The following is a 19287-nucleotide window of genomic DNA, read 5'->3' on the forward strand; positions in this document are numbered from 1 at the left end:
TGTTAAACAATTTCATAAGAATTAACATATTTTATAGTTTCCTTATGAACAAATCAGACCACATCATCTATAAGAAATGCCATTAAATAAAGTATGCAATGGAGATTTGTCTATGTCTTTGGACCATTATCGAATGTGTTACAAAAATCATTTAGGTTTCTTACAATAAATACCTAAATAACAAACTATTTTCTCTATGATTCGATTGAAGGGTGTTATTATTAATTTAAATTATTTCACTACTGCAATAGATTAATGAAATGAGCTTTAAAATTTGGCAATTAACCCTTAATTGGTGAATGTCATAATTATTTCTAATTTCATTTATTAATTCTTTTAATAATATTTATTGAAGCAGTTGTCCTTTTATAGCTTTTATCTGTAGATTTTCTTTATAGATCTTATTTGTAGATCATATCTATAGATCTTATCTATAGATCTTTTCTATAGATTTTATATTTTTATAGATCTTGTCTGTAGATCCTCTTTATAGTTCAAAACATATGAGAATTTATATTAGTCTCAACTCCAATTAGTCGAAAGCTTGATATCTTATTTATTATACTATTTATATTATAACCATATATTAATTATTATACTTGTAAATTCAACTTGTTAATATTCTCCAAGAAAATACTAAGCTATTTATGGTGAAAAATTTATTTATTTATTTATCTAAGTATTTTGTACATATGGACGTAAACAATATGCCTTTCTTAGTAACTAGTACATGGATATGCATATGAAAAATGGTGTTCTACTTGAACTTTAACCGTGCAAACATTTTTCTTTCCCTTCTACGTTTTCTAATAATCTCTTAGCTAAACATTCGAATAATATACAATATCGCACGCGGGCCTCTACGGTTTACTTTTAATCAAATTTTTGCGAACGATGTAACAAAGCCTGTCGTTTGCCACGCAATCTGGAGCAGGTATAATAAGAGCGATGTTTATTAATTTTCGCACGCGGAACCGGAAGCGCGTGTTACACTCCCTTCTATCTCTTTATTGTTTGCACGATCAATCTCCTATTGTATCTTCTTACGAGATTACGACCATAAGATATACATATACGTATATAGTGTACATATGGTGTGTGGTGACCATATACTCTGCTGAGTTATTAATTTATTATTTCCAAGAAAAATGAATGACGACGTTTCCCTTTAATTACGATCAAGCACTATTTTATTACTAAAACAGAATAACGTTTTGCCTCAACGTGTTGTTTGTTTAATTAACACTTTGTTTGTTTTTAAATCATACTGTGCAGCAACCTTTTGAATTATAGTGCATCATTGGATTAGATTATGTTCCCAGCGGACGATATGCCGAAGAATTTCTGTATTCTTGTTCATTATCGCGGTGCGAATAAATGAGAAATTTTAAACAGTTTATTGAAACGTTTATTTGTTTCATTCACGCTATAGTTTAGTAAATATAAAATATGAGATATTAGAAACTTTTTGAAGTTTACAAGTAGGTTTAGTTGACTAATTAATACTTTGTTTTTAAACAATACTGTATATAATAGTGTAAATAAGAGTTTATGTAATAGTATATATAATAGTACATATAATAATATATTACAGTATATGTAATATTATACATAATAGTACACATTGTAATATATGTATATTATAGCACATATAATAGTATAATAGTATGCATATGATAGCATATACTGTAGTATATTTCAAACAATACTATTCAGTAATTAACAGAAATATCATTTAAAAATTTTCAATTTAATTTCAATATTTAATAGCATATAATAATTATACGAAGTTTTTAGCTTATTCAATTTAATTCAACTGTAACGAAAGCGACGAACTCCATTAGTAAAATGAAATAAAGAAATTGAAATTTTGTGTTCTTAGATGTGATGTATTAAGCTGCGAAAACATCAATTCTTCTACACGCATAGCAATCGCTATGAAAAACTAGGGAAGAACGATAGGTGTATCGATCAGGAAGAAACTCGATGTCAGATGTTTCTAATGGATAGAGCGGACACAGCTACGCGATGAATCAACTTCAAGAAAAGGTCCCGGAAAAGATAACCAACAAACATCCAAATAATCCAGTAAAAGCCTACTTTTGGTTATTAAGAATTGTGACTATATTTTCCTAAAGTATGTTCAGCAATTACGACAATCCTTGATCGATATTGATATCGTTAATGTTGAAAATCATTTCGAGTATTCCACTAGTTTTCGATTATTGTAATGTTAATAATAATAAGTGAACCAATGAATTTTAGGATGATCGATTAAATATAGATTGAAATATTTATTAATATAAATATTACTAATATTTATTAGTGTAAATATTATTAATATCTATTATTGTAAATATTATTATTATTTATTATTGTATATATTATTAATATTTATTGTTACAAATGTCATTAATATTTATAGTCACAAATGTTTGTAATAGTTAATTATATAGAGTTGTCACTAATAGTTAATTCAAGTTGTCAGGTTAATTATTTTATTTGCAACGCGTGTATACAGTTTTTCATTTTTACCAAATTAAAATAATTATTATAGGGAAAGTTGAAAAATCAAGTGAAGAAAGTGATCAAATTTAGAAAATTATTTAAAATCCAAATTTTAATACTGCCTCTTGATACATTTGGTGGAAATAATGCTAAATTAGGATTTTGAAAAGTGTCTTTTAAGTTATTTGGTAAAAATAATGTTAAATTAATATTTAAAAAAGTGACCTCCGATTTTTTAATAATAATAGGGTTGAAGTAAAATTTTCGATGGATTTTTTCGACCCCCTTGGTTAAAATACTATTAACTTAAAATTTGATAAGATGTCATTTCACCCCTTTAATAATAATAATGTTCAATGAAACGTTACTGAAGAATATTTCTTCTTCATTAGTATAAATAACATTGAAATAAAGTTAGAGAAGGTGTCATTTCACCCCTTTAGTAATAGTAATATAAAATTAATATCTCGAAAATGTTTTGCAATTCTTTTAGCAATAATAGTATTGAATTAAAATTTTCAGAAGAATATTTCGTCTTTACTAGTTAAAATAACACTAAAAATAATATTAAATTATAATTTTTAAAAGCAGTCTCCTATCTCTTTATAAAAAATTTTAAATACAAATTTTAAAAGCTGTCTAACGATTCCTTTATTAAAAATAATATCGAAAGAAAAATTCAAACTCCGTCTTCATAGCTCAACGGTGAGAATAGTATTAAATTTCAACGTTAAATTTACTTCTTGCATAAATATATAATAATAAAATAGCGTTAAATTACTATTTTAAAAAGAGTGTTTCTTAACATCTCTGATAAAATAGTTTCAAATTAAAATGTCAAATAGTGTCTCTCGACACAATTGCTAACAATAACGTGAATTCCAGATGCAAGGCAAAGACTCTTGACATTTCATTTTTCTATTTCAAACTGTGCTTTCGTAGGTTCATAAACACTCGAAACAGGCGTCGCACGAATATCTAAATATTTCATGACGCTTAATTCTAATCCTTGAAAAAGTGATCGAACGATCTTACGCTTCGAGATGTTTCACTTCCGATCTATAAACATTCTGCTTCTACTTGAAGTTTTGCGAAAATACGTCGAAATGTCGAAGAGATTCCGGCTCAGAATAGACACTTTACTTCGTTCGCTTTACGCACGAGATGGAACAGTCGTTTGAAATCGAATAATTAAGAAACAATAACGCACAACAATTCGCGACACGTTGATAACACTTTTATAATCACCATTTTTCGAGAAAATCACGAAATAGTTCACCTTAAATTGCGAAACAAACGACTGACGCAACAATGTAGACCTATATTATAGATAAAATATAAAAATGCAACTATACTTAAAAATAATTATTTACAAAACGCGCAATTTCAAGGAAATCTATCTCTTAACAGTTTCTTTCAAAATTTTTGCCTCAAAACTTATTTTCAATACAAAATAATTTCATTATTATGAAATCTTCACAAATTCGTCTCTATCGGTTATAAACAAAATAATAAAATATTCTTTCTTCAATAATCAACCAAACTCGGAGCGCCATATAACTTATAAACGTTATATTGCAACGCGTGCTTACACGCGTGATTATATTTAGCCCTATGTTTACCAGAAATTAGTTTTCCACGTACGGTACACCGTCGTACAACGCACATTAGAATAAACGACGAACAGTTGAATAAACACAAAAAAATAATAACATATACTAAAAATATTCCACTTAATTCTCGAGTGTCAAAATTGTCGAAAATTTGTCGACGACGATTTAAAAAAATAATATCGCGCTACCAGCGAAAACCGGTGGCAAAATCCAGCAAATCTCTTCGCGGAACTTCTTAAAAACGCTCTCCTTAAAATTAACAATACCAAAAAAAAAAAACTTACATGAAATCAACATTCAACATGCAGAAACACCATGCACAACGATCCATCGTAAAAACGAGCGTGAAAAAATGTGCGTCGACGATGAACGGGTTACGCGCCTCGGAGGAGACGGTTCATGCAAAAAGTCTGGTCCGCAGATTGCGTGCAAAGACGAAATTTTCCCGGTTCGTTGAAAGAGCAAAGTCTCCTCCGGTCCGCGGACACAAATTTCCGTCGAAACGACGTCGGGAAACGGGGTAAAATATATCGCGAGATGCGAGGACCGCCGATGGCGCGGCTTTCAAATCGAAACAGTTGCCGCGCACCGGACCGTTCCGTTAAAATCGTGAAATCTCACTGATACGCTCCGTTCGAGTCGAAAAAACAGGATCACTCACGGGCTGGCCGAGGTTGTTCGGCGTCCGTCGACGTTTAACAGGCGATCGTGAGTGTGTACGGTTGGACCGTCGCGATCCACCCGTCGGGGATTCACGAAACTTGAACGCGAGGCCGCGAGCTGCTTGGAACGATCGCCGGGGATCCAACGCGAGCCACTGAAACACCGTCGAACACTCGAATCCTTCGAGTCCGGGAGCCGGTCGACATTAAGGAAGGAAGCATGCGTCGAGCTTCCCTTTCTCCGTAAAACTCTTTCAAACACACGCGTGCACACCCACTTAAATACACAGAAGACGGACGGTGGCGCGTGCGCGCGCCTATACTCTCGTTAGGCGACCGGCGCGCGGAGATAGAGTAACGCGAACCGATCGACGACGGGGTTCCTTCGAAAAATCGGACGGAAATAGAAAAAATAGAGTGGCGCGGGTTTCCACGGCAGGAAAAAGCGGCGAGAAAAGGTGCGGCGCGATGCATCCGCGATTCTCGCGATTTTAGTTGGCACGGGTATTACGGAGCGTTTAAATCGGAGTCGGACATTTGGCCGAATTGTATCGAATAGTTATTTGTTATTATTGGTTGGATTAATACTTTTTAGAATATCTTATTTAGATAGCAATTTTACGTTGTTCTGTGGTAATTTTTCTATGTAGGTTGTGTTTAGCATAATTCTTTGTGAATAATGATTGTTGTTATCATTAAAGTAGTAGTTGTTAGAATAATTGCTGGAATATTGGTATAAATAATATTACTACATGATAGTAATTGCTGTATGTATTACATATAATTACTATAATTACTGTAATTGTTAGAATAATAATAGTTATTTATTATATTTAATTACTACAGTCACTATAATTATAAGAATAATAATAATTATTATTATTTATTATATAATATTACTAGATGTTAATGATTACTATATATTTTATATATGTTTACTACAGTTACTACAATTATTAGAATAACAATAATTATTTATTATATATAATTATTACAATTACTATAACAATTACAATAATAAAAATTATTCATACACACAATTATTAAAACAAACACTTCCACCAATTAATTATACGAATAATTCTTTATTTAAACAAATTATTCGAAAACGGAACACAACATTATTTCAACAACAATGCAAACATCAAAATGTTTTTATTAATTTAAATAATGTCTACTGGATTTCTATACTCTAAATTTTTCTATAGAATTTTTAAATTTATAGAAAAATATAAAATAAAAGAAAACTAAATATAAAGCAAAAATTTCGAAAGTGCTATTGTTATCAGCGAAACAATATTAATTCAAGCAAAACTGTCAGATCGAAACAATATTAATTCAAGCAAAACTGTCAGATCGAAACAATATTAAATTCTCGTTCGAATAATAACGAAAGCCAACAGAAATAACAAAAACACGACTGGGTGTCGTGGCAAGAAAGGCCGCGCGCGCGCCGCGCATCTATTGGCGCGTGTCAAAGACCTGAACTTGTAAATCAATCTATCAATTATGAGATGATACATCAACGCCGACCCTGCCGGGTCTTGTCGATGAAACGCAGGACCGAGGAGACGAGGGATGAAAGTAGCGGACGGGGGGCTGTAGCGAAACACGAAACGCTTTGGAGAAACTTGTGTCGCCGATGGTATTTCTACGAACAGTACTCCTTTCAACCCTTCACCGGTCCTATGTCAAGTCTGGCTCTACAACGACTTTCGCGCCAATCGCTACTTAGATCGCTGTTTTCTGTTACACTGCTTCGATTTCATTATTTTGCGGGTATTATTCACCTTTTTGCACCTAGAATTTACCCTTTCGTAAATTAATGTTACTTATTTGTATTCTGTTGTAATAACATTGGTATTGAAATGAAAAATTAAATGACATCTCTTAAATAACTGTTAATGGCTTGTGTAGTTTAATTATTTGTAATGAAATTTGTATTATTTTATTAATTGACAGATCAGAATTGTTCGTTTGTCATTCGATTCTTTAGTTTGATATTTAGTTGTAATTATTTATAGTAAAATTCATATGAAAAGAAAAGATTGAATGGCATCTCTTAAATAATTATTGAAAGCTTAGATTAATTATTCATAACGCAATCTGTACTACAGATACACATACACATAATTTTGTTACAAATGATACACATAATTTTTTACACACATACAGATAATTTTGTTACAAATGATTACAAGTAACCTTCAAATTTAAGAATTGCCTAAAAAACGGACAATTCTTATTAGTAAATAAGTTTATTCGATTTTTAGAAAGATGAACATAATTTGCAAAAGAATGGATTTGGAATGAAAAACAATGAATACAATATACAAAAGAGAATGCAAATATAATTAACACTTAACCTAGCCAGTCAATTTTTTAATTTTCAAAAACTGTCGATCTTCACTGAAAACAACGAAACAAATTTCTTATGCCAAAGGCAACATTCTAATAAAAATGAATTTTTGTCGTGCGGAGGAATATTTGTTAACATAGGAGACGACAATGAAAACATTTCTGTACATCGAGGATGTAGGCGACTGAGTGCATCAGCCAAAGTACAAATGTCGAGAGGGAAAAAGAGCCGCATTCATCGAATACGGATGAACACGATTGACTGTTTAGTTAGGTTTAAAAATATTTTGTGTGACTGATGGAAAACGACCGACGCGCGGAAAGAGGCACTTTGTGAGAATGATAGGAGGCTGCTCCAGTTTCCCGGCCGAGGATGCATCGTTTTTATAGTTTCTTGCTGGTTTCCAGGGACTTTCGAGCATCGGTTATTCTATAAATGTGCCCCTCCTTGTGTATCATTTTGTTATGCAAAGATAACGAATCGAAACTTTTAATTCTTGCTCAACGAAATCTCGCCGAAAAAATTCGATGCTAACGGGATTAATTTTTTTGTGGATATTTGATCATTTTTAAAGAGGTTGTTCAGTTTTGTGGAGATCTATTTATTTTTAAGAAAATGTATTGATTGTTAGAGAGTTTATTAATTTTTTAGGAACTTTAGGATAAGTTTTGCGGAAGTTTATACATTTTTATGGAAGTTTATTAATTTCTGTGAAAGTTTATTCATTTTTATGCAAGTTTATTCATTTTTATGAAAGTTTTATTAGTTTTTAAGGAGCTTCATTAATTTTGAAGAAGCAATATTAATATTTAAGGATTCATTTTAAACGATACTTATACATTTGTTGCTATATTAATTTTATTATTAAAGTTTTGTACTTTCTTTATTGCAAATAAATTGTATGTTAAAAATGTAACAATTTTTTAAAATGACTCATAAAGTGATTCTGAAAATATAGAATAGTTTTATTAGTCAAAACTAGAAAACTTAGTTAAAAACAGAGCTCAAAAACGTAATTTTAGAATCGTTAATAATTATATAAAAGGGTCTAATAATCTATTAAACGTTTGTTTAATAAATCTACATAAATGTTGATGTACCTACGCAGCTAAAATATTATTTTATGTTACTTAGTTACACAAGCATTTAGACAAATTAAAATATAGCTGCTATTAATCGAACATTATAAAACTGTGTTATCATATTATAATGAAAATCAGCTAGCATATTACACAGTGGAGACATGTATGCACCTTTAATTAAATTAACAATTAATAATGATATATACAATATTCTATGAACAATATGAAATATATTAAATTTGCCATTAAAAATATGAATTATATTAAATATGTTATTAACGATACAAAATGTATTAAATATTCAAAATATTAATATACCATGCATTATTGTACATATCATACATATATTTTTTTAAAATAAATGTTTCAAGAAATGTGTCGTGTAGCGATTTGTAGTGATAGAATTTGGTGTTTGAAGGAAATGTGTTGTTTAGCAATTTGTAACAAGACTCTGATGCTTGTAAGAAATGCATTGTTCAGCAACTTGTAGCAAGACTTTGTTCATAAAACGCTTTCGAAAAATTACCTGAGCCCACGGTTGGCTACCTAACAGAACGGCTAAGCTCCCCCCCCCCCCCCCCCCGCCCCGCGTTGCCGTCGCAACAATGCTATATCAATTAGAAAATTAATAAATACTTCGACTCTTAATTTCCTACACGTATTTGTCTTCCATCTCCAAACGAGAAAATCACCACACTAACCCTACATGCAATAACATACTGTCACTTAATCTCAAGTGTGACACATTTTCTTTGAAATCTATGCCTGGCTGGAAAATAGCCACGGCGCGCCGCTCGTTCTAAACTAATCCTACGACGCTAACTATTTCCAATTTACTGAATGGAACTGCGCGTGTGTACGAGGGATTCGCGTATTCGCTCCTTTAGAAAGAAAATGACCGTATCGTTCCAGTAAGAACCAATTTTAACGGGTTGTCACAGCGTGAGATCATCTCCTCGGAATTGTTTTCCTCGTTGGCCGAGTTCGCCTCGGGTGCCACCGCGACGGAGATTAATGCAACTCTCCTCGCGTTAATTCTCACCTATTACAATTTTTAAATAGCCGCCTAATGGAGTATTAAGTAACCGGTCGCACGACGGTGTTATTGCTTCGAATGAAAGTTGACGGTATCAATCGGAAAGTAGGAATATGTGGATCTTGATCGGTGATCGTGGAGCGAGGATCTTTTATGGCATCGATGAGCAGGTGACGAAAGAGTGGGAGGAGATTTCGAGAGTTTGGCAAATGTCGATGTATCGATTTTTATTTATTAATTCTCTTAGTATCGAGCGAAAGAGTTGTGCGTAGCCAAGCGAAATGTACGAAACTGGTTTGATGTGGTTTTATAAAGATTCGGAAAGAAATTGCAAGAATTTTGTAAAGTTTGATAATTAACAAATTCGGAAGGGAGGAGAAATAAGAAATTAAATTGTTATTTAGTAAAAATATTAAGAAAACAATATTTTCTTCAAGAATAGTCGACGACGTCGTTCTTTGGTATTAAAAGGGTTAAGATTGTTGAACGTGGAACAAATTTTCTATTTGATCTCATTTTTGAGAACTTAGCTTAAACATTGCTTATTTTGCACAAATATTGTATAAAATTTATAAAATTCTGTTTTCTATACACTGAGTGAACAATAATAATTAAATCTCTTCAAATACTTCAATCGTTTCTAATAATATTAAAAAACGTCAAGAAAATATATTATTTACTTGTAGAAACTATATTAAAAATTGTCTGCATCAATACCTAGATAAATAATTTACACAACTTAGCCTTATGCAAGATATCTCATTTGCATCAATTACATAACCTCTAAATAATTTTTACTCACAATGAATTAACAAAAAAAAATGATTACTAGTTCATTAACACTAAATCTACCAAACAATAAAATTAATTAGTATGCACTACCTGATGAAAGTAAATAAATCCAATTCAGTTACGTTTAGCATAGTTTCTATCTTAGTATCTGTCCAAATAATATAATTTATGTACAATAATTCCCCAAAATATTCTTTTAACTGTTATTATAACGTTAAAACAAAAAAAACCGGTCATTCGATATCGTGGTATATTTATTGTTAAATTCCGAAATTTTGCTTTATATGGGACAAGTTTAGTCCAACATAGTATCCGAAACAATTCCCAGCCATCTAGCATTGTCTTCCACGCATTAGCCAAGCATTTCGACGGGCGTCCGTCAAGAATCTCAGCCGACAATAAAGCATGGAAACCGGTTCAACGATGGAATATCATTCATAATTTGAATTAATAAAAGAACGCATCGGCGGGCCGTGCATAAGGCTAAATAATGAATCAGAGATTCTTGCACTTGTTAAATGTGATGGAAGGGGGAGCGTCCTTTTAAACTTCAGCGCTTCAATTGTTAGAACACACGTCACCAATTAAAAAGCAATTGCTGGTTTCATTGGCCGTCGCGGTTATATTACTGCGCGATGAGAGCCGACGCAAGTTACATTCGATTATTTTACCGGATAAAACTGATACTAACTAGCTCATTACAGCAGCGGAGGCAGAAACGCGCGTCGATGTCCAAGCCGCGGATGTTTGCGCGCTCGCAGTACCCTTCAGCCAGCAACGCTCGATCGAACGTGAATTTCGATTGAGCTCGACCGTAAAGCGACATTTAACAAAAACTTACAATTTTGTAACATTATTACAACTAGAGCAAGACTATAACTATTTTATAGAGCAGTTGGAAAATAATTATTATAGTTGATTTTAAAATTGAGATTGTTATAAACAAAAGTCAATTGCGATCGCTTCTGTCATTATTTGATATAAACAATATATTAACTTTTACAATTTAGTCTTATGAATTGGTGAGTGAATTCTGATAGTGTGACGTTTAACCCTTTACTGTCTTACTCAGTCAAAGTGTCTCACATCTTTGCCTTCAAAAAGTGAAATTAATAATTAATTTATTATACTTGGAAGTGAGATATGAAGTTCTAATAAAGGAAACGATATTATGAAATGTTTAAATTATATTTTCAAGTTTTTTGGTATCAATAGTATTGTTAGTTTTCGAGTGATAATTGTTTGAAAATTGTATGACGCATGTGCTTTGCATAGGAAGTGTGACAGTCGGGGTTAGAAGCCTTTGTTATAAAGGGTGTTCCAAAAGTCACTCGCAATCGGGAAATGAAGGGTTTCTGAGGTCATTTGAAGTAACTTTTACCTTTGCAGAAACTTTCTCGGAGGCATTGTTAACGAGTTATTAATGAAAAACACTGAGCAATGAAAGGCGAGCTCGTCTGGCGCTAATTGGTCGAGTCAACGAACGGGGGAAGCCTAGTTCCACTGTTTGGCTTAGCTGCTTCGCGCCAGCTGATCTCGTCTTCCATTGGGCACAGTTTTTCCTTGATAACTTGTAAATAAAGTTGCAGATTGAATTTTCGCAAAGGGAAAAGTTACTTCAAATGATCTAAGAAATGCCTTATTTTCGAATTTCGAATGACATTTGAGACACCATGTATATAACCACACTGTGCATCTATATACATATATGGGTGTACATTCTTGTACATACATATCTTCAACTTTATGCATAATCTATAAAGCACAATTATGATATATATAATGTAATGAACTGTAATTAAGTTATAACGTTTTGAGATATTCTGTAATCCTAAAAAATTGTGGACAATTTTTAATCTCCTCGCAGTTGCAACAAAGATATTTTTATCTGAAGGTTTATTTTTACAATACCGAAACATTCCATTATCTATAAATTTCATTCGAATTTTTTACTATTGCTGATAATGTATCTAAATAATACAATGAGGCAGATAAAACGTTTCGATGACACGATATTATGAAAATAAATGTTCGGATAAGAGTCGCTCTTTGTCACTCGTACACTGGTGACAAAGTTATTTATAATTTAATTTCTACAAATTAGTTTTTACGCTAATCCACTAAAATTAAATAATTTCATTGAGATTTGCAAGAGGAAAGAATGTAATATAACTTTGCTTAGCAATCTTAATTTAATTAAATCAAACTTTTTACGTTCGCCGCATTTTTGAGATTCTTGGCGCGACCGTCAATGTTTTAAGCGTCCATTCACTGGACAGGCCTCCCTATGCCCTTTTGCACAAAACAATTTGTCCTTTTGACATTTAGCTCGGCATAAAAAAGTAACAGAGACGTCGTTTTGTAACTGAATTATTGGAACACCCCGTACACAGCTTACTTTTAGAGTTCATTATCCGAGAACTTACAATGTTTTATATCAGCTATGGAGCATAGCTATATTATGTGTTAGCTATACTTTAACCAATATTATAGAATACATCATATTCATTTTGAAATTGTTTGGAACAAAACACCCTGTATACAGTTTACTTTTAGAGTTCATTATTCGAGAATTTACAATGTTCCATATCAGTTATGGAGCATAGCTATATTATGTGTTAGCTATACTTTAACCAATATTATAGAATACACTATATTCATTTTGAAATTGTTTGGAACAAAACACTCTGTATACAGCTTACTTTTAGAGTTCATTATCCGAGAATTTACAATGTTTCATATCAGCTATGGAACATAGCTACATTATGTACGAGCTATACTATAACCAATATTGTACAATACACTATATTCACCTTAAAACTGTATAGAACAGAACACCCTGTACACAGTTTACTTTCAGAGTTCATTATCCGAGAATTTACAATGTTCCATATCAGCCAGATTTTATCCAATGTTATAGAATCCGCTATATCCATGGTATCTTAATAGGAGAACTTTCTACTCTTCTCGTGTTCTGCAATCTGTGATATAGGCGCAGGTTTTTCATCGACCGACATCATGTAATTATGCTGTCAAAGCATCCACTGCGAGTACTGTATTTCTATAAAACGACCTCGACGATCCCTCTCAGTATATCTGATAACGCGTTTTAGTTTATTAACCCTCGGACGACGCACCGTTCGCGCAACCATATAATTGACGATGTTTGCGACGATGTTCCTTTGAACAATTTTTCCAAAAACATGTTTTTGAAGATACATGTTTTTCAAATTCATGTTTTGTACTGTGTCTAGACCTTTAGTGTAACAGCAATTTGTTCAATACGATTGCTAAATATTGTAATTAGTTAATGATTTGTATGCATTTAGTTATGTCAAACTTTGTACGATTTCTATGACAGTATTTAGTTGGAATAGAAAAGTTTATTTAAAAATGTTGAAAAGATCGGTAACTAGCAATTTTTATCCATGTAGAGGTTCTAATAAGATTTAAATTAATTAGTAAAATATTATTTAATTAAAATATGTTCTTCAGCAACGAAACAGTGCATATTGTGTTTCAATCTTTGTAACTGTTCTTTGACTGTTTTCTTTGCAATATTGAACAATCATCGCGTTCTTTGTTATTTTTCATACAGTATTAAAAAATTTTGAAAATATACAAAACCGAAATGCGCATAATTCAGTCAGTTACTCAATCGAATTTATATTTAATTTCTACCTAATCGCAAAATAGAAACTACAAATGAATAACAAGAAATGTCGGACAATTCATGAAATAACAAATATATAAAGTTATAGTCAGTTTAAAAAATATTCGTGCACTGATTTTCAGATTGTTGATAAATTGTCGATATTTGAACCGTTATAACTCCGTAAAAACGTATCGTCCAACAACGAACCGCATCTCATAGTAAAGCTTGAAGCTTCTACTTCTTTTTATATATATCGTCAATTTCCCCATAACATGTTTTTGAACAACGTAACAAGTGAGAAACTTATAGTATACCCTTTCCGGAAAATGTCACGGATTCAAACGTCTGTAAATAAACTGTAGGACTTTTCTCCGGACTTCCCCTAACAGAAATTTCAAGATTGAAACCTCTCCTTTACAATGACCCCTTGAACTTTGATATACGATTTTATTTAGTTCCTCCATTGAGCTTCGAATGAAAGGCGTACTGCCTACTTTACGATAACGCAAGGTTCACGAGGCCATTGCACGATCGAAACTGTTCCTCGTTTCTGTTTTATGAAACAACTAGAAAAAATCGTGCACCAACTTTTGAGATCTCGTTACAAAGAGGAAGCTCCGATCATCAAATCGGTGCTCGATTTATTTGTGAACAGAATTTTTCAACGATTTTGGTGACCTTTCAATTTGTAACATTTACGAGCGAACCTATGGTTTTAGTTTTTTGTTTGCTAGGTATAGGCTATGAATTTTTATGCAAATTGAAAATATTCTAAATCGATTGTAAAAGATAGAAGTTAAATAAAAATATATTTTTTCTTTGAATAATTTTAAAACGTCCCAAATAGTGTAGTAATGTTTTTATATTTCTCTACCGTTTTCAAGATTTTTTATTTCACCTATACTTATTTGCCATAAATGGATAAAATCCGCGGTCTTGTTATGAGTTATAAAAACATGGTACGAAAACCGATCGATGGATTGCGGAGGCAGAGAATCCATCCAACCTTAAAAGTAAATCCAGATTTATTTTGATGTAACTCCTTTTTATGAAATTGTAACAGTTGAAATATCGACGATTGGTCGAACATCTGAAATTCTGTGTGCGAATGCTTTTTACATTGACTGTATTCACTTAGAAATACGTCGTTCCATGGGAAATCGGACACCTTTCGGAGTTTTGTATCGGTTCTTTTTGGTGCAATTTGTACATGATATGGTCTTCGATAACACACGAACGTATCTTAAAGTATTTTACAACATTTTTATAATTATTAATATCATAGAAGTGTAAATTAAAGTGTCAACCTTCTTTCAACGAATTACAAGTAGATTGCGAATTTTTATGGAAAATAAAAATTATTGAAACAATAATTATCGAAGTGAAAATTATATGACAATGTATAAATTTTGGATTAATGAAATAATTTATAATAAGTTAATTTACTAAATACAAAACACAAAAGTTCTATTTTTACATACTGATTATAGTTTATATATTTAAAGTATGTATTACAACTAATTTTATGTCATATTTAATTATAGTGAAATTAATTTTAAATTACACTTAGTTACATTATAATTAATTTTACGTTATACAACAATTAATAATTATACTAATAATTATGCTACAATTAATTTCGTACAATACTTAATTACATTATAATTATTGAATCACATTATAATTAATAGAAAGACAAATGGGCATTCTACTTTTCGAAAATTGCGTTATGCAAGAAATTTGTATGCGCATGCCACCATATTAATTAGGATAGTAGAAATTCTAAATTGCAACGAAATTCGTAGCACAGAAAATAGAATTCAGCACGATTCTCCTATTAATTACTATAAATTACTGCAAACAATTTTAAGTTTGCATAATTATCCCCGTTGCTTTCCATGCTCGTCTTGCAATAATTCCCATGCTCGTACACGAAGCGTTGCTTCTCTTAATTTTCATTTTCCTTCTATACACAAGATAATCTAAACAAATCCAACCGCAGCAATCAAGATTATTTAATTTTCCAATTATGTGTAATTTACCCCCCGGTAGGTCGTGCGGTGTGATTAATAATGCCTAGTCTGCTGCGCTGTGTATGCTTACTATGAATTGCTTTGTCAATGACAATCCTTTCAGGTTATGTTTCATCGCGTCTTTTCAAACTTTCCATTTTAATGAAAGCCGTATCGTTAAGTAAAGTTAATAAACATTTGTCGAATAATTATGAATTGTTTTTAATTGTTTTGGTAATTAAGTATTCGTCATAATATATTTTATCTATTTATTCGAATAATTCTTTATTCAAATAAATTATTCAAATAAATTATTCAAATAAATTATTCGAATGAAGAAATCACACAAAGAAATTATTGGATTTGAATAGCAATTGTAAAAATATTCGAATTAGTTATTCGAATATAAAAATATAAAAATATTAGAATTCGTTTCTTACATAAAAATTGTAAAATTATTCAAGTTAGTTGTGCGAACAGAAATTGCAAAATTAATCGAATAAAAATGCGTGTAAGTATTGTCTGTTCTTGCTTTTATGTAATTTTGTAAGGATTTATATGTATAAAAATTTTATGAAACAAAATTTTTAATTTCAAAAGCACTACAAAGATTTTACAATGTAATATACATATTGTATAATTCTTTTCTCATCTCAGCGCATTTTTATTATGAAATGTATCTCATGTCACAATCTCAAGTCACTATTATTATTGAAAATTCTACTTGAGAATTCGTTAATATATATTATAATGTATATCATATAATATATATTATGTAATATATATTATTATTAACGCATATTGTCTAAAATAAATTTTGCTTACACTTGGCACACCTTTTACACACATTTACATAAATTTCTAGTACGCAACGTATACTTTCACATATAAAAATTGTTCAACTATATAATTGAATTATAAAAATTTCAAATTCAATTACAACAATTGTATAATTGCGAAAATCTCAATGTCTACAGTCACAGCCACTCGATGCTTGTTAAATAGCCGATAGAACGAATTAAAAGCAGCAGCGTAATATTTATTATCGTTCCTATGGCACCGTATACGTGTTAGTGACATGAAATTGGTTTAATTCGGGAAGATCAAAAGAAATTCGAATAAAATTAGAGGAAATTTCCAGAAGAAGCTCTGTACAGCTTCACGGACGACCTTGTGCAAGCGCCGTAGCGTGGGACTTTTCATGATCAACAGTTTTACAGGCGTCGTGATCTACGTCTGGTGATCGGACTTCGAAAAACTCCGGTAAAATGTAATAACGATGTCTTACATAAGCACGTATCATATCGCATTATTGTGTCACGGCTTTTGTGCGAGACTCATTGTGCACGGATACAATGAGCAACGAGATTAATTAATTCCTGTTCCGTTGTCAGAATGCGACAGCTATTTTTCGATCGGACAATGTCGCAGCAATAAATATGTCGAAGACATTCGGTATAAATAAAGGTTGCAAAATGACGAAATTAACGTTGCGCCTTTTGGTTATATGATATTTGAATTTATGGAGTCAAGGTCGTTTCAAGGACATATCGTACTAGAAAGTTAGGTTAGAGATACATAGTGTCATTTGAAATAACGTTGACGCCCTTGAAATGATCGTGGAATGATCTGCACGATATTGTTAGACAGAAAATTAGTTGATATTATTATATTGGTCTATTTTAACATTTTTAAGCCAGTTTTGTAACTTTTTATTTTCTTTTTCATGCTAACACATAAATTCAAGTGTTCTGACTTTTGTCATTCATGCTATGTATACAATAGTGATTTCTGTAAATAGTTATCTACAATTAGTCAATTAAATGTTTAAGAAACCTTCTTTAAATAATTACACTACAGCGGAGTTTTATGTGAAATATAAATTGTCCGCGTTAATTGCAAAATACAGAATCTTTGATAGACATTTATTTTCTTTTTTAACACTTTTAATATTATGTATAAAATAAATAGTGTAACACTATTATAATAATAATAATATTCCCAAATTAAGTAAATGATTTGGCTGTTTCGCATCTAGTTTACTCGTTTTGAAAAATCAAATCAAAATGGATGATTATCGAAATCGTAGTTCCATGTTTTATACGCAATTTTAAATTAATTTTTAAAAGAACTACTAAAGTAATTAAAAATATGTGCACAATTGTCACATTTCCGTACAATTATCTATTAGATTAAAAGTCTCGTCACAAGGCAGTTGACAAAATCAGAAATGATAATAGCAAAATGAAGGCGGAAATGATAAATCGATGGAACGAACAAATTGAGTTTGTTTGAAGATTTCAAGATTAGCTCAATTTGCAAAATCTTCTCTTCAGTTTGCAAGATCTTCTCTTCATGTTGCAACTCTGTGGAGTTCGAAGACCTAAATCTCCATTCCCGCGATCTCTCTGCGCTAGAATCTATTTCTTTCATCGGGATGCAGAGGTATGCCCGTCGTTTCTTTAATAATATCGTTGCAAATTCCATATCTATTAATCGTCAACTCCGTGCCAAAATGTCGCAGGTTTATGAGAAGATTTGTCATATACTCAATGACTAAATATTATTACTAAAGGAAATTTTATAAATACATTTTCATAATGAATATAGTAAAAACGATTTTTACTAACAATTATGACGAATTATTATTAAGTATTCTGTGAAGCAATTATTACTAAGTGTTCTATGATGGAATTATTATTAAGATTTTTATGGAAAAAGTATTGTTAAGCATTCTACATATATTCTATAAGACAAAACTAACAATTTTAACTACTTTTTGTTCATTTTATTCTATTACTAAATATATCACAATTCACAATATTCATTATTTACGAAAGCTGTTGAATTTCCCTGCCGCTCATAAATAATATGTTTTACAAATAATAACACATTTTACAATAAAATAAAAATAATACAAAGTGCAAACAGATTCGTATCATACACTTTTAACTTTATTATAAAAATTCTACCTATCGAAAGTCTAATACAGAATTTTTAAAAATTATTCTCGAAATACAATAATCTTATCATATACAAAAGGTATACATAATAATCTTATTATTATGCAAAAAGAAAGAATTCGATACTATTAAACAATCTACAAAGAAATCTTGAAAATTCGTCAAATAGAAATCGACTGATATAATAGTCGATTTTACCAATAGCCTAATGCTCAAACAATGAAACGTGACCAATAATTCATTCTGATGACAAAGACCTCGCACATAAATATCGCCGACCTCGCTGCATTAGGATCGGCATAGCTCGAAAGCGTGAAACGAAATTCGAAGATAGTAATAGAACGTAGTCGACGAACGGAAACAACGAAGTTATTAAACGCGATCGACGTTATTGCGTAGCGTCGATTAATCCGGAATGAGATGGGGCAGCCTGCGGTTCAATCGCAGCTGCATTTCGGGATACACACATACTCCGTATGCACCGCGCGACCGTGTAAATCCGTCGGTGCCAAAAATAAGCGATTAGTCTGACTCACAATATCCGAAAAATGCGAAACGCGCGAAAAGTAGGTTCCGCCTAAAGCCGGAAATGCGGAAGCTTGACG

The 19287-nt window shown here is 31.5% G+C and overlaps 1 protein-coding gene across 3 annotated transcripts in view; it reads right to left on the reverse strand.

The window, feature by feature from the left end:
- The window catches only part of Nkcc (sodium potassium chloride cotransporter), a 50540-nt gene extending 45519 nt beyond the window's left edge, over nucleotides 1-5021 (reverse strand). For 2 of the 3 annotated variants that reach the window (XR_013494054.1, XM_078180526.1), the window contains exon 1: nucleotides 4406-5021. The gene's annotated coding sequence lies outside the window, so the exon portion shown is untranslated. The remainder of the gene's footprint in view (nucleotides 1-4405) is intronic. The other variant, XM_078180527.1, reaches the window with a different exon arrangement.
- Between the last annotated feature and the right edge of the window lie 14266 nt (nucleotides 5022-19287).

This window comes from Augochlora pura, chromosome 5 (genome assembly GCF_028453695.1).
Source record: "Augochlora pura isolate Apur16 chromosome 5, APUR_v2.2.1, whole genome shotgun sequence".
Lineage (NCBI taxonomy): Eukaryota > Metazoa > Arthropoda > Insecta > Hymenoptera > Halictidae > Augochlora > Augochlora pura.